Source organism: Mandrillus leucophaeus, unplaced genomic scaffold (assembly GCF_000951045.1).
Source record: "Mandrillus leucophaeus isolate KB7577 unplaced genomic scaffold, Mleu.le_1.0 Scaffold111, whole genome shotgun sequence".
NCBI lineage: Eukaryota > Metazoa > Chordata > Mammalia > Primates > Cercopithecidae > Mandrillus > Mandrillus leucophaeus.
Genome location: NW_012099321.1, coordinates 4896349 through 4914507, shown reverse-complemented (window position 1 = coordinate 4914507; position 18159 = coordinate 4896349). Strand labels below are relative to the sequence as shown.

The window sequence follows — 18159 nt, the reverse complement described above, 5'->3', positions numbered from 1 at the left end:
ATACAGCCAACAGACACATGAAAAAATGCTCATCATCACTGGCCATCAGAGAAATGCAAATCAAAACCACAATGAGATACCATCTCACACCAGTTAGAATAGCGATCATTAAAAGAGGTTTAGTTGGCCCATCGTTCTGCAGGCTCTGCAAGCATGGGACCAGCATCTGCTTGGCTTCTGGCTGGGCCTAGAGAGTTTTTTTTAAACTCATGGCAGAAGGTGAAGCAGGAACTTGCACATCGTGAAAGCAAAAGCAAGAAGGAGAGTGGGGGTCGGGGGGAAGTGCCACACACTTGTACATGACCAGATCTCGGGAGAACTCACTCACCATTGCAAGGACAGCACCAAGCCATGAGGGATCCACTCCCATGACCCAAACACCTCCCACTGCACCTCACCTCCAACACTGAGGACCACGTTTCAACATGAGATTTGGAGAGAACACATATACAAACTGCACCATGTGTGAATAAAACAGGACCTTAATATAAGTATATTTAATATCTTTAGAAAAATAAAAATAGGTATTACAAGGAGTAGGGATTGAATGTAATAAGAAACTAATTCTATAATTTTCTAACGCTTAATGAGGGCTTATCAAATGCCTAGCATTGTCCAAAGCATTTTGTATGTTTTTTGTAATATTTTTATCCCCAGAAAAGTTATTTTTCATTTCAAGAAAAAGAGATTGAGTAACTCTCCAAAGATGACACACTGAATGAGTGTAAGAGCCCGGGAGAGAAGCAATGTGCTTCACCACTGTGTGACAATGCTAGCACGTGGTGAAGAGCAGAGAGTTCTTAGTGAAGAAAAGACAGAAAATTGTAAAATATGAATCAATTATAGATCATATAAATGATCATGTAACTGTTTATTCTTAAGTAAATCATTATCCTGAATAAGAGTATGGCTATATCTGAAGGATTAATTAGTGAGGTTGAACATCAAAGCTAAGAAAGTTTCTGTGAATCAAACACAAACGTGTTTTAAAAGTGGAAGATCTGAAAGAATAAATAAGAAACAGAGAAGCTATTTCCAGGACTTCCAATATCAACTAGTAAGAATTTAAAAAGGCAAAAATAAAGATAACAAAGTGAAAGAAATATTAATAGTTAAAAACTACTACTTCAAAATTGAACACATAAGTATTATCACTTAATGTGCTCATCAAGGGTCATGTAAAGATTTTAAAACACAGACCTCAGAGATGCTGCAGGCTTATTTCCAAACCATTGCAATAAAGCAAATATTTCAATGAAGCAGGTGATATATATTTTTTGGTTTCCCAGTGCATATAAAAGTTACGTTTACACTATACTATAGTTCATTGAATATGTAAAGCAAATTATGTCTAAAACCATTCAACCTTAGTTTAAAAAATGCTTTATTGCTAAAAAATGCAAACGCAGATACAAAACGAGCACTTGCTGTTGTACAAGTGGCACAGGTAACTTGCTTGGCACAGGTGTGAATTGCAATTCAGTAAAGCACAATAAAATAACGTACGTCTGTGGTGAGGACATAAAATACCCATGAAAATTTTGAGAATAAAGAACCAAGATGGAGAAATTGCCTTATCTAATTTCAAGATTTCCCTCTAAAGCTACCATAAAGAAGACAGAATGATATTGGCAAAACAAAATGGACATACAGACAAATGAAACAGAAAAAAGAGCCCAGAAATAGACCTTCAGCTGATTTTTGAAAAAGATTCAACGGCAATTCAATGGAGAAAGGGTCGTCATTTCATAAGCAATGGTCGTCATTTCAATTGATGGTGATAGAACAATTTGTCCATAGGCAAAAAGATGAATCTCAATACAGACATCACATCTTGCACAACTGTGGAAAGAAATTATAGACTTAAAGGTAATACATAAAACCACAAAATATCTAAAATGAAACACAGGAGAAAAACCTCTGTATTCCTGGTGTTGGTGATGAGTTTTTAGATATGAGAGCAAAAGCATAATCCATACAGGAGAAAAATAATAAGTTGGACTTCATTTAAGTGAAAAAAATTAGCTCAAAGAAAGACATTGTTAAAAGAATGAAAAAAAAAGCTATAGACAGGGAAAAATATTTGCAAATCACACATCTTATAAAAGACTTAACTAGAGTATATAAAAAGCTTTTGAAACTCAAAAATAAGAAACAACCCAATTTAAAAATGAACAAAATTTTCGAATCTTACCAAAGAAGATATACAGATGGAAAATAACAGGTATATTTTTAAAATCTTAGAACAGAAGAGGGATTTTGCAAGAGATTGAAGGTCAAGAAAGCACACAAGAGTATGGCAGAAATTACCCTAAAGTTCTCATCTGGATTCAGGGCAGTTCCAGTAAAGGTGGAACTGTGACTTCCAGTCTATTACATGAGACATGGTCAGCTGTAGAATCATAAGAGTAATGCAAATCAAAACCTTAAACACTATAGAATGGCTTCTATCAAAAGAATAAGAAACAGCAAATGTTGGCGTGTACGTGGAGTAACTGGAATCCTTGTGTTGGTGGAAATGTAAAATGATGCAACCATTACAAAAAATAGTAGAGAGGTTCATCCAAAACATCACATAAAAATAGAATCATATAAAATATAGAATTATTATATGATTTTAAAACCCCACTGTTAGGTATGCATCCAAAACAATTCAAAGCAGAATCTTGAAGAGGTTATCTGCACACCAATATTCTTTGTATCATAATTAACAATAGCCAAGAGGTGGAAGCAACCCTAATGCCCATCTGGGTGAATAGATGAATAAAATGTGGAATATGCAATAGAATATTATGCAGCATTAAAAAAGAAGGAAACGCTATTACATGCTAAAACAAGGTTGAATCTTGAGGACACTATGCTAACTGAAATAAGACAGACATGAAATAAATCATGTATGTTTGCACTCATATAAAATATCTAATGTAGTCAAAAGCACGGAAACAAAAAGTGGAAAGATGGTTGGAAAGGGCTGGGGAAGGTCATCAAGAAAATTAGTATTTAATGGGTATACAGATTCAGTTTTCCAATATAAAACAATTCTAGAGATTTGTTGCGTAACAGTGTGAATTTAATTAACAGCATTGAATTGTATACTTAAAAATAGTTACGGTGGTAAATTTTATCTTATGTATGCTATTGTACAGTACATTTTTCTAAAAGACAGATAATGTGAGACTGGATAAAAAACCAAGACCCAATTATATGCCCACAGAGACATGGGTTGATTAAGAGAACAAAGAGAAATATATCATCCAAATGCTAATCATAAATAAACTAAATGTGTACATTAAAAACTAAGAAGGCAAACTTCACGATAATAAGAAATAATATTAGGAATAAGCAGAAACATTTCATAATGATAAAAGTGTCAATTCATCAAGAAGGCAATATAAATCCAAACGTGCATACAGCTGTAAAATGCATGAAAAACCGAAATGTGGAGGAAACAATTAACTATAAATGGAGATTTAAACACTTTACTGAGAGCAAAGTGCCACCACTTGGCCCCTGACACATTTGGGCTGGAAGACAGAAGATAGTGCAACAGCGATGTGGTTTGCGTCTGTGTCCCCACTCAAATCTCGTATCAAATTGTCATCTCTAATGTTGGAGGTGGGGCCTGGTGGGAGGTGATTAGATCAGAAAGGCAGATTTCCCTTTCAGTGCTGTTCTTGTGATAGTTATCGTGAGATTTGGTTGTTTAAAAGTGAGCAGCATCTCCTCCTCCTCTCTCTTCCTCCTGCTCCTGCCATGTAAAGCATGCCTACTTCCCCTTCCCCTTCCACCATGATTGAATTTTTCCTGAGGCCTCCCCAGCCATGCTTCCTGTACAACCTGCCCAACTGTGAGCCAATTAAACCTCTTTTCTTTAAAACTTACCCAGTCTCAGTGATTTCTTTATAGCAGTGTGAGAACGGACTAATATAAATAGGAATTGAGACTGTGGGCATTTGGGCCACTTCATCATGTAACTTAATACTGCCTTCAGGCACATTCAAAAGCCCAGTCATGTTTATACAGCTTCCATCTGATGGTGAAATCCTGTTGTGCATTCGCCACCATAAGCTTCGTAGGTCAGATAGCACCCAGTTACTCATGGGCAGCTCAGGTCCCAGAGTAACCTGGTGCCCTGATTAAGCATTCAGTCTTATTAAGGCTCATTAGCAAGTCAAAAACTGTTTCTCAAACTGAGAGCAGTTATCCACAGAAATAGTATTAGTGACAGAAAATCAGCAAGGACACAGAAGATTAAACACTAACCATCAACTTGAAATAATTTACATTTATAGACCATGCAATCCACCAAGATGAAATAAACACATTTTTGAAATCCACAAAGAACAATGATTAAGATATACCTTATTTTAGGCCAAGCCTCAATTCTCTAAAAATATTTAAGTCACTGAAAGCAAGTTATTTGGATCCAATAAAATTAAAATATAAATCAGTATCAGAAATATCTAGACAATTTCTCAAGTTTTTAGATATTAAATAACTCACTTCTAAATATTCCCTCAGTCAAAGAAGCAATTCTAAGAATTTAGAAATAATTTTAAGCAAATAATGGTAAAATCATAACCTATAAAACTTTGTGGCCTGTAGAAAAATAAAAAGTGATTAAAAGAAACTTTACAGACCTTTCTTTAACAGTGCTTTTAAAAATTTACAAATTTAAATATTTTTATTAGCAAGAAATAACCAAGAACAGATGAAAACTTTCTTAAATTATTAAAAGGCATTGAACAAAATCTACAGATAACGTCAGACTTAATGGTGAATAATTGAATGCATCCTCTCTGAAATCTCAAGAAATAAATATTTATTGACAATTTATTTCACACTTTTTATTGAATATTGTACTGGAGGTTCTAGTCAGTGCAGTACCACAAGGAAAAGGAATAACTGGTAGGCAGAATTAAGAAAAAAAAAACAAATTTTTTAAATCTTCAAAACACGTGATAATACACAGAAAAAATTCTAAGTAATATATGAAAAAAGCCACTAGAATTAATGGGTGAGTTTGATAACATGAAGATGGAAGCTCAATATTTAAAATTTAATTTAGTTCTACATAACAACAATGGATAACAGGAATATGCAATAAAAATGGAATTTACACAAGCATCAAAAACATGAAATATTTTTTAAAAGTTGTAAAATATATGAGTAATATCTGCGTCTAGAAAGCTTCAGAAAAATGATTAGTGAAATTAACAAAGACATAAATAAATGGATGTGTGTGTATATACATATATAAAGCCATTGAAATACATCTATTAAAGACATTGAATCGATAACCTCCTACAACAGGAAGCACCGGGCCCAGATGGATTCACTGGTAAATTCTACTAAACATTTAAGAAATAATTTATATTAATTTTCTACAATCTCTTTCAAGAGATAGAAGCACGGGGAATACTTCTTTTTCTATAAAGCTAGATGAAAAATCCTCAACAAAATATTAGCAAATCTTATTCAACAATGTATAAAAATAATTATTTTGATACATTACTTTATACAAACTATTTACATATTTTATACAAATTATTTTATTTTTTATACATTACAACCAAGTGAAGTTTATCCTAGGTGTGCAAAGGTAACTCAACACTTGAAAATCAATTGATGTAATCATCACATTGTCTAAAGGAAAAGAATCACAAGATCATTTCAATAGATGTGGAAAAGGCATTTGAAAAAATCCGGCCCGGCTCAGTGGCTCACACACATAATTCTAGCACTTTGGGAGGCCGAGGTGGGTGGATAACCAGAGGTCAGGCGTTTGAGACCAGCCTGGCCAACATGGCGAAACCCCGTCTCTACTAAAAATACAAAATTAGCCGGGTGTGGTGGTGGGTGCCTGTGATCCCAGCTACTCAGGAGGCTGAGGCAGGAGAATCGCTTGAACCCAGGAGGCGGCAGTTGCAGTAAGCTAGGATCACGCCACGGCACTCTAGCCTGGGTGAGAGAGCAAGACTCTGTCTCAAAAAAAAAAAAAAGAAAAAAGAAAAAAATCCAATACCCATTTCTTTTTTTTTTTTTTCTTTTTTTGAGATAGAGTCTTGCTCTGCTGCCCAGGCTGGAGTGCAGTGGTGTGATCTCAGCTTAGGTTCAAGTGATTCTCCTTCCTCAGACTCCCAAGTAGCTGGGATCACGGGCATGTACCACCACATCCTGCTAATTTTCATATATTTGGTAGACACCAGGTTTTGCCATGTGAGCCAGGCTGGTCTCGAACTCCTAACCTCAGGTGATTCACCCACCTCGGCCTCCCAAAGTGCTAGGATTATAGGCATGAGTCACCGTGCCTGGCCAACACCCACTTTGAGTAATAATAATGATGACGATAAAAATTTTCAGCAAACTAAGAATAGCAGGCCACATTCTCACCTTGATAATGAATATCTATTTTAAAAAAAATCTAGGGCTAACATCATACATAGGTTTTGAAAAATTAGACCTTTTCATGCTATGATCAGGAACAACGCACAGATAGCCACTCCTTTCAACATCACACTACCAGTCCTAGCCAATGCAATAAGAAAAGGTATAGTAGATTGGGATAAAAAGAAATGAAACTGTCTTTATTCATAGATAAAAAGATTGTCTATGTAGAAATTCTGAGAGAATTGATGAGTAACCCTTCTGGAACTAAAATACAATTATAGCAAGGTCGCAGGATAGAAGGTAAACATACAAAAGTCAATTGCTTTTCTACATACCAGCAATGAAGGAAGGGAATGTGAAGTAAAAACAATGACATTTACATTAGCATCCAAAACTCAAAATAGATAGATTTGCTAGATAGATTTGCCAGATACAAATCTAGCAAAATATATACAAGATCTATGTGAGAAAAACTACAAAACTGATGAAAAAAAAATTAAGAACTAAGTGAAATATTCCATGTTATGGATAGCAACACCAAATATCATTAAGACATCAGTTATTTCCAACTTGATTAATAGATTCGAGATAGATTCAAGATAGTTCCCATCAAAATCCCACTTAGTTATTTTGCAAATATCGACAAACAAATTCCACGGTTTATATGGAGAGGCAAAAGACCAAGAACAGGCAACACAACACAATACTAAAAGAGAAATACAAAGTTGGAGGACTGACACTACCTGATGTCAAGACTGAACTATAAAGCTACAGTAATTAGGAGAACGTGGTATTGGCTAAAGGATAAACAAATAGAATAATGAAACAGAATAAAGAGCACAGAAATTGATCTATATAAATAAACTAATTTGACAAAATGGCATAGGAAATACAATGAAGTAAAGATAGTCTTTTCAATGAATGGTGTTGGGACAACTGGATATCCAAACATAAAAAAAAAATAAATCTAGACACAGAACATAATAGTTCACCAAAATTGACTTAAAATTAATAATAGACCAAAATGTAAAATACATAACTATAAAACTACTTGAAGAGAACATAGGAGAAAATCTAAGTGACCTTAGTTATGGCAGTGACTTTTTAGTACAACCCCAGAGGCATGATTCATGAATAAATAATTGATAAACTGGATTTAATTAAAACTAAAAAGTTCTTCTCTGTGAAAGACATTGTCAAGTGTATGAAGAGATAAACCACAGATTAAAAGAAAACATTTGCAAAAGGCCTATATGATAAAGGACCAAAATATGTAAACAACTCTTAAAACTCAACAATAATAAAATGAACAACCAGACTTTAAAAAGAAACAAAAACCTAAACAGACATCTCATCTAATAAGATATATGTCAAGCAAATAAGACATATGTCAAACAAACATGAGACCTGATAGTCAGGGAGGCCATGCATGCATAAGGACAGTAGTATATTGAAAAATTCTGTACTTTCTTCTCATCTTTTCTCTGAACCTAATACTGCTCTAAAAAAATTAACCCTTATATATTATTAAGGAATTGCAAATTAAAAATAAAATACTATTACACAGTGATTTGAATAGTCAAAACCCAAACACTGACAACCGCAATTGAAGTAAGGATGAGGAGCCACAGGAACCCTTATTCCTCATTGGTAGAAATGCAAAATAATAGATCAACTTTGGAGGATAAGCTGGCAGTTGCTTACAATACTACACATACTCTTACCATATAATCCAGCAATTGTGTTCCTTGGTATTTACTGAAAAGAGCTGAAAACTTATGTCCATACAAGTACCTATGTAGAAATATTTATGGCAGCTTAATTCATAGCTGCCAAATCTTAGAAGCAGCCAACACATTCTTCAGTAGGTAAATGGCTAAATAAACTGTGGTACAGCCAGACAATAGATTATTATTCAGTGATAGAAAGAAATGAGCTATCAAACCATTAAAAGACATAAAGGAATCTTAAACACATACTAAGTGGGAAGAAAAGCCATCTGAAAAGGCTACATACTTCAAGATTCCAATTATAACACACTCTGGAAAAGGCAAAACTATAGAGACTGTAAAAGAATAAGTAAATGTCAAGGATTTGGTTGGTGGGGAGGGATGATTAGGTAGAGCACAAAGGAATTTTAGAACAGTGAACGTATTCTGTATGATACTATTAGTGGGTATTTGTCATTACACATTTGTTCAAACCCACACGGCACACAGCACTAGGAGCGAACCCTAAGGTACACTATGAAAATTTGAGTGATGATGTGTCAATATAGATTCATTAATTGAAACAAACATGTGAGACCTGATAGTCAGCGAGGCTGTGCATCCATAAGGACAGTGGTAAATTGAAAGATTCTGTACTTTCTTCTCATCTTTTCTCTGAAGTTAATACTGCTCTTAAAAAAAAAAAAATTTGAAATTAAAAATGAATAAGATCAGATTCCAGCCAAGTTTCAGCCAAAATGGAATAGCCTCATTCTTCCAAGTTCTTCCCTCTTAAAGCTAAGAAATCCTGGAAATATAACAGAAAAATAAAAATAAAAAATTTTGGAGAAATGGAAACAAGAAGGCAGACTAACCAGTGACATAAGGACTTAAGTGATGACTAGTTCAGGCTGCGCCCGGTGGCTCACGCCTGTAATCCCAGCACTTTGGGAGGCCGAAGTGGGTGGATCACTTGAGGTCAGGAGTTTGAAACCAGCCTGGCCAACATGGTGAAACCCTGTCTCCACTAAAAATACAAAAAAATTAGCCGGGTGTGGTGGCATGCACCTGTAATCCCAGCTACTTGGGAGGCTGAGGCAGGAGAATCGCTTGAAACCTCTGAGGTGGAGGTTGCAGTGAGCCAAGATCATGCCACTGTACTCCAGCCTGGAGTGAATCTCCTGGAGTGAATCCAGTCAGTGTGAATCTCTGTCTCCAAATAAACAAACAAACAAATAAATAAATATTTTTAAAAAACAAAATAAAAAATAAAAAGTTAGTTCACTGGTTTTCTTTTGACTTCCATGCATTGTAAATAGTTTTGAGAAGATAGCAACCTGGAACTACCAACAGGCACAGTGTCAACAGGGTCCAGTGCAGAGCTGAGATTGCAGTCCCTCCTTGTAGTGATGAAGCACCACCCTCCATGGCAGTGAAAGTTCAGCCCTGTGCTTCACCTATTGAGGATTCCAGTGACGTATAATGAATAACACATGAAAGCAAAGCTACCAAAATAAAAATCTAAGTGGAAAGGCTCAACCACAGAATGGGGTTACGGGAGAAAATATTGAAATGGGAGACAGAAAAATAGAAATTACCCAACCTGAAAATTGAGGAAACTTACAAAAAATGTAGAGAGGCAATGACCAAAAATGTACAGAGCTTCAGGGACCTAAGGTACTATAACAAAAATTATATCGGTTGTGTCATTAGAATCCCAAATACAGATGGAGGCTAGAGTTGAAAAGGTACTCACAAGAAATAGTGGATGAAAATTTACCAAATTTGATAAAATCATAAACCTATTCATTTAAGAAGCTAGAAACTATTGAAACTATAAAAAAAAAAAAACCTCACACCAAAATGCATCATAGCTCAATTTCTGAAAACTAAAAGAAATTTTTAAAATCTTGAAAGTAATGAGAGAAATGACAACTTACGCATTAGGGAAAAAAAAATTCAAATGACAGCAAATTTCTCATAAGAAAACATGAAGATCAAAGGAAATATCATAACATAAGTATATGATGAGAAAAAAGACTCATACATCTAGAATTCTATGAAAATCCAGTTTAAAAAATATCCTTCAAAAATGAAGAGGTAATCAAGATATTCTCAGATCAGGAAACTAAGAACATTTGTCTCATATAAACCTATACTAAGAGAATGACTAAATAAATTTCTCTAAACAAAAAGGTAAAAATAAAAGAGGAAGGATTGAAACACCCAGAATGAAGAAAAACAGAGGGGAAAGTATAGGTAATCACGAAAGTTTACCTTTTCATATTGAGTTTTCCAAATTAATTTGAAGATTGAAGCAAAAATTATAACACTTATTTCTTTGTGTTCCTTTACTTTAGTCCATTTATAATTGCCTTAAATATTTCCTCAACATACATTTAGAAACAAATTAAGGTTTAAATACTTTGCTTAACCTGGTGAAATGATGACAGTAGGCTTTGAAAAGTTATGTACATGTAATGTAATATCTAGAGTAACCACTAAAAGAGCTCTACAAGTATATATTCTTGAATCACCACCACAATAAAAAACTATATTATTCTGGAAATTTCTACAAAAGCATGAAAAAGGAAAATAAAAATTAAAAGCAAAACAAAAAATTACTTGGTAGATGTAATACCAATAGTTACATTAAATATAAATGGTATGAACAGGGGAAATTATAGATTGAGTGGATTTAAAAATTGACAAAGCTATATTCTGTTAAAAATAATTTCACATCAAAGACAATTGCCTAGGCTGGCTGAAAGCAATAATATTGAAGAAAGCTTATCATTGCAAACATAAATCAAAGGAAAGTAGAAATTGTTATATTGGTATCAGATAATACAAAGATATTTATCAGAGAATGAGAAGGGCATTATATAATGATAAAGGGTATCAATCCAGCAAGATGTAATAATCCTAAATGGGTATACCCCAAACAACAGAACTGCAAAATGTAAGCAGCAAAACCTGACAGAAAGGAAAGACTATCCTTCTCCATTGTGTCCTTTTGGTGAACTTGTTGAAAATCTGTTGACTGTATATGTTTGGATTCATTTCTGGGCTCTCTGTTCTGTTCTATTGGTCTACATGTCTTTTTTTTTATGACAGTACCATGCTGTTTTGAATATTATGTTTTTTAAATACAATTTTAAATCAAGAAATATGAGGCCTCTAACTTTTTCCTCAGTATTGCTTTGGCTACTTGAGGTTATTTCATGCTTCCATACAAAATTTAGCATTGCATTTTCTATTTCTGTGAAGAGTGCCATTGGAATTTTGATAGGGATTGCACTGAATCTGCCTATTGCTTTGGGTAGTATGGACATTTTAGCAACATTACCCAAGAATAAAAATCAGTGGCCCCATAACATAAAAGCAAACAAGCTATTGCTGATATGGAGGTTTCCTCAGTCTGGATAGACAATCAAACCAGCCATAACATTCCCTTAAGCCAAAGCTTAATCTGGAAAAAAGTCCTAACTTTCTTCATTTCTATGAAGACTGAGAATGATAAGAAAGTGAAGAAGAAAAGTGAAGCTAACAGAGGTTGGTTCGTGAGACTTAAGAAGATATCTCCGGAACAAAAATGCAAGGTGATGCAGCAAGTCCTGATGTAGAAGCTGAAATAAGTGATCTGTAAGATCTAGCTAAAATAATTGATGAAGACTGCTCCACTAAACAACAGATTTTCAATGTAGATAAAACAGCCTTCTACTAGAATATACCATCTAGGACTCAGCTAGAGACTTTCACAGCTAGAGAGGGGAAATCCATGCATAGGATTTTTTAAATTGTTATTTTAGATTCAGGGGTACACATGCTTGATTGTTACATGGGAATTAAATGCATGATGCTGGGAGTTGGGCTTCTAGCGTACCCATCACTCAAATATTGGACATTGTATCTAGTAGGTATTCTGTCCCCATCCCCCATTTTGGAGTCCCCAGAGTCTATTTTCTTCATCGTTTTATGTCCAACTGTACCATTTATTTAGTTCCTACTTATAAGTGAGAACACGCAACATTTTATTTTTCACTTCTGGGTTATTCCATGTAGGATAATGGCCTCCAGTTCCTCCCTGTTGCTACAACAGACACGATTTCATTAGTTTTATGACTGCATAATATTCCATGGTGTATATATACCACATTTTCTTTATCCAGTGAACTGCTGGTGGACATTTAGATTGGTTCCATGACTTTGTTATGGTGAATAGTGCTGCAATAAATATACAAGTGCAAGTGTCTTTCTTATATGATCTATATTCCTTTCGGTAGATACCCATTAGTGAGATTGCTGGGTCAAACATCAAAAAAGTAAAAACAGAACTATCATTCAACCCAATGTTAATGTCTTGCTTTAAAAGACAGGCTGACTCTTGTTAATGCTTATTACACAGCTAGTGACTTTACACTGAAGCCAATACTCAGTGACCATTCTGACAATGCTAGGGCCCTTAAGAATTACGCTAAATCTACTATGCCTGTGATGAGAAAAGTAACAACAAAGTCTGGATGAAAATATAACTATTTATAACATGGTTTACTAAATATTTGAAGTTGACTGTTGAGACCTACTGCTCAGAAAAAAAGATTCCTTTCAAAATATTACTGCTCACTGACAATGTACCTGGTCACCCAAGAGCTCTAATGGAGATGTGCAAGGAAATTAATGCTGTTTTCCTACCTGCGAACACAGCATCCATTCTGCAGCCTAGTCAAGGAGATACTTTGACTTTAAAGTCTTATTACTTAAGAAATACATTTTGTAAGGATATAGCTGCCACAAATAGTGATTCCTCTACTGGATCTGGGCAAAGTCTATTGAAAACAGTATAGAAAGAATTTACCATTCTACATGTCATTTAGACCATTCACGATTCATGGGAAGAGGTTAAGATATCAACACTAACAGGAACTCAGAAAAAGTTAATTACAGCCCTCATGAATGACTTTGAGGGATTCAAGACTTTAGTGGAGAAAATAACTACAGATGTGGTCGAAATGGCAAGAGAACTAGAATTAGGAGTGGAGCCTGAAGATATGACTGAATTTTTGCAACCTCATAATAAAACTTGAATGGATGAGGAGCTACTTCTCATGGATGAGCAAAGAAGTTGGTTTCCTGAGATGGAATCTACTCCTGGTAAAGATGCTGTGAATACTGTTAAAATTACAAAAAAAAAAAAAAAAAAACACAGTTCAGAATATTACATAAACTTAGTTGATAAAGAAGTGTCAGGATTTAAGAGGACTGACTCCAACTCTGAAATAAGTTCTACTGTGAGTAAAAGGCTATTAAACAGCATCATATGCTACAGAGGAATGTTTTGTGAAAGAGTCATTTGATGCAGCAAACTTCATCATTGTCTTATTTTAAGAAATTGCCACGGCCACCCCAACCTTCAACCACCACCTTGATCAGTCAGCAGCCATCAACATCAGGCAAGGGCATCGATCGGGAAATGATTACAACTCACTGAAAATTGAGATGATAGTTATCATTTTTTAGTAATAAAGTATTTTAAATTAAGGTTTATACATTGTTATTTTTAGCCATAGCACTATTGCACACTTAATAAACTATAGTATAGTATAAACAAAACTTTGGTATGCACTGGGATACCAAAAAGTTTGCGTGACTTACATTAGTCTAGAACCAAATGTAAGTCAGAACCAAACCTGCAATATCTCCAAGATATGCCTGTAACTTTCAATTTTGAACAATAATAAGCAAGGACATTATAAGTCAAAATAAGCAGGAAAATAACTAGAAGGAATCAGGAGAGAGTTTGTGACTGCTCCTTATGTTCTATTTCTGAATCGAGTGTTAATTTTGGAGGTGTGTCTACTTTGTGAACATTCATTGAGATATATGTGTTATTTATCAATGTAAAATGTTATTTTAGTATAAAAAAGAAAACCTAGAAAAAATTTATTTTGGAAATTAAAGGCAAAATGTCCTCTTCCCAAAATACTTGAGCCAAAAAGGAATGATAGTATTCATTTTAAAATACTGAAAAATGAATAAAAAAGGGTAGAATATGACTCAAGGAGTACTTAAAATGAAAGTGTAAAATTTTTAAACATATGTTACAAAATTTGTAATTTAAAATTATTTATCATTAATAAAAATAATAATAAAAATATATACATACATACACACATGTTGGTGCATATATTTGGATATATTTCTTCATGTGTGTACATAATCATTGACATGTTTGTGTGTGTAAAATATACATGTCAAGGAATATATACATACATCTTGATATACATAATATACACAATCATACATAATTTATACATAATATGTAGTTACATATATTCTTATATTTTCTATTTATATTAATATCTATAAACAACAATCATTTGGAATAGATATTCTGCATAGATGGTTCTTCTCAACCTTACCATGACAACTTAATTCACTACAAAATATATATATATTTGTCTTGTGCAGACATTTATGATTCCAATGCTTGCTTCTGGCTATAGTCTGAGTAAGATATAATGCGCCTAACATAAATTAATCACATAAAGAATAAGAAAGGGGAGAGCAGCCAGTAACATTAAAGAGTTGGCTTAGTACTATCAGCTAGCCTTGGAATTCTTCTGTTCAATATAAGCACTTTAAAAGGACATCAGTGTAACACAGGACCACTGTGAGACAATTATGCATCAAGACAAAACCAACACTACTTCATAATCATGTGTGAACACCAACAAAATGTAAGCCCTTCCAAGTCAAAAAAAAAAAAAAAAAGAAGAAAGAAAGATTGAATATGCCCTTATTGGGCTAGTGTGAATGGCTGCTGCTTCTTAACTAATGACAGATTTAGGAATCTTCCGGTCTTCCTGTGCCCTAGATAAGACTTACTAAGATACACAATCATAGTATTATGCCTACTTCCGGACCATATCTAAACCAGATCAAAGGCACACGTCCTAAAACTTCCCCCAAATTCCCAAAACACGCCAATGTCTTATAAGTGCTTTAACAACCTCCTAAAGAGATGTTCCATGGCTCCCCACGGTGCGCATTCTCCCTCACTGCAATGTGTAATAATTCTTATTTGTTCAATTGCTGGTGTGTTCACAATGGTCTTTGACAAGAAGGCATTGATAGCAGGAAACAAACACATCCTAACTGAGGTCAGCTCTCCCCAACTGGAGAGTTGTTTCCCTGTGTTGAACCAACAATGGGTACTACAGCTTCCATATGTATACTTAGATAAAACAGAAGGTTTGAAACTTTCTTCATAGTTCCTGTAATATCCTAAAATTTAAGCCATTGTTTTATGGAATAGAAGAATATATTTTCAAAAGATCTATATGACAAAGAATTAATATCCAAAATGTCAAAAGGACCTTCTATAACTCAACAGCCAAAAACAAAACAAAACAAATAACCTGATTAAACAATGGGCAAAGGACCTGAATAAACTTCTGTCCAAAGAAAACATACAAATGACCATCAGGTATAAGGAACAGTACTCAATATCATTAATCATCAGAAAAATGCAGGATCAAAACCACAATGAGATATCACCTCACAGCTATTATAATGGGTTTTATTTAAAAAAACAAACCCACACCCACAAACAAAAGCAAAAGATAACAAGCACTGGCAAAGATGTAGAGAAGTTGGAATTCTTGTACACTATTGGTGGGAATGGAGAATGGTGCAGCCATTATGAAAACCAGTATGGAGGTTCCACAAAAAATTAAAAATAGAACTACCATATGATCCAGCAATACAACATCTGGCTACATATCCAAAAAAAATTAAAGCCATGACCTTGAAGAGATATCAGCAGCCCCATGTTAATTCCAACATTATTCACAATATTCATGGTTTGGAAGCAACCCAAAAGTTCAATGACATTAACTCATAAAGAAAATGTAGCATATAAACATATTGGAACACTATTTAGCTTTAAAAAAGAAGGAAATCCTATTTGAGACATGAATGAACCCACAGGACATTATGCTATGTTAAATAAGACGGTCACAGAATGACAAACACTATATGATTCCACTTACTTATATGAGGAATCTAAAATAGCTAAAATAGGTGGGTGTGGTGGCTAATGCCTGTAATGCTGGCACTTGGGGAGGCTGAGTCTGGCAGAACACTTGAGTTCAGGAGTTCAAGACCAGTTTGGCCAACATGGTGAAACCCCATCTCTACTAAAAAAAATACAAAAGTATCCAGGTGTGGTGGCATGCACCTGTAATCCCAGCTACTCAGAAGGCTGAAGCACAAGAACTGCTTGAGCCTGGGAGGTGGAGGTTGCAGTGAGCCAAGATCACACCATTGCACTCCAGCCTGGGCAACAGAGAGAAACTCCACCTCAAATAAATAAATAAAATAGTCAAAATTATAAAACCAGAGAATAGAATAGTGGTTGCCACAGGTCTGGGGAAAGAGAGAAATGGGGAATTGTTGCTCAATGAATACAAAGTTCCAGTAATGAAAGATGAATACGTTCTAGAGATATGCTGTATAACATAGTACTCATAGTTAACGATACATCATTGTGCACTTGAAAATATGTTAAGAGGATCATTCTCATCTTCAGCATTCTTAGCACAAAATACAAAATTAAAGTATGTAAGGACATTTTTGGAAGTGATGGATATGTTTAGTACATCAATTGTGGTCATGATATCATGAATGTATGCATATATTCAAACTCATCAAAATGTTTACACTAGATGGGTGCAATTTTTATATCAATTATAACTCAATAAAGTTTTTAAAACATGAAGAGAATACCATATACAATAAAATATAACTTCAAGAATTCCATATAAATAATACCAAAAGTGTAGACAAGGACTGAATACTGCATGTCTCTCATAGTAAAACTATTTCATCAAGTCCTGCGTAGTTGCTATAAGCTTCTTGACAAGTAGTAAGAAATTTGAAGTTTACAGTGATTATACAATGACAACGTGCAACAGTAGTAAATCAGGGGAAAAAAAACCCAGAAAGATAGATAGACAGATAGATAGATAGACAGATAGATAGATAGTTGGGGTTTTTTGTTTGTTTTTTGTTTTTAAGAGATGAAGTCTCGCTCTGGCATCCAGGCTGGAGTACAGTGACACAATCATAGCTGATTGCAGCCTCCAAACCCTGGGCTCAAGAGATACTCCTGCCTCAGCCTCCAGAACACCTCGGACTACTGGCGCACACTACCACACCCAGTTAGGTTATTTTTTTAGAGATAGGGTCTCACCAACTTGCCCAAGCTGGCCTCAAACTCCCGGGCTCAAGCGCTCCTCCCACCTTGGGATCTCAAAGGGTTGGGATGGGATTACAGTCATGAGCCATTGTGTTGGCAGAAAATAACTTATGCAAATAACTTTTCAACAGAAAGCAGCTTACTGTAGTGGAATTGGAGTTACAAATTAAGGATTAGACTCTACATGCTGACACAGATTTGATGCCATTAATATTTTTTAATTCTCTGTCTTTTAAAATGAATATATATAATAAATAATTCCACTTCAGGAGGATAATGTGATAAATAAGATTTATAAATGAAAATCCTTTCCAACTTCTCTAAAGGAAAGTATTCATTTTACTGTGATTCATAAACACAATTTGACATATATTTTATTTATTATAATTGTTCACTAGTAGAACATAGCCATGGTAAGTCCCAATATTGTGTGCCAAAATAGAATTAATGGATTAATCTTTTCCTTACTCATAATTTTAAAATTACTCTTTCAACCTGAAACATTTTCAGAGTTGACATATATTGTGCACCTTTTGACTGCATAGAAATATAAACCCCTATATTGTAACTTCCAGTTTGTAAAATAGAACATTTTAACTATGTCGATTTCAGGCATTTTAATGAAGCAAATATACAAGACTGAAGGCCTTCAGTTTAATCACTTTTTAATCTAGCAGGTTAGTAATTTTCCAACTTCTTTTTCCAGTTAATTTTTACTTATTGTAATATTTTTCATCATAACAGGGCAAATGTGACATTCTTATTTTTTCTTCGCTTTTTACAAAGTCTTTGTAGGTT

The 18159-nt window shown here is 34.4% G+C and overlaps 1 protein-coding gene across 2 annotated transcripts in view; it reads right to left on the bottom strand.

Annotated features, from left to right (window-relative positions):
* LOC105549080 (disintegrin and metalloproteinase domain-containing protein 18) overlaps positions 1-18159 on the bottom strand; it is a 164466-nt gene that overhangs the window by 144883 nt on the left and 1424 nt on the right. The gene's annotated exons all lie outside the window — the stretch shown is intronic.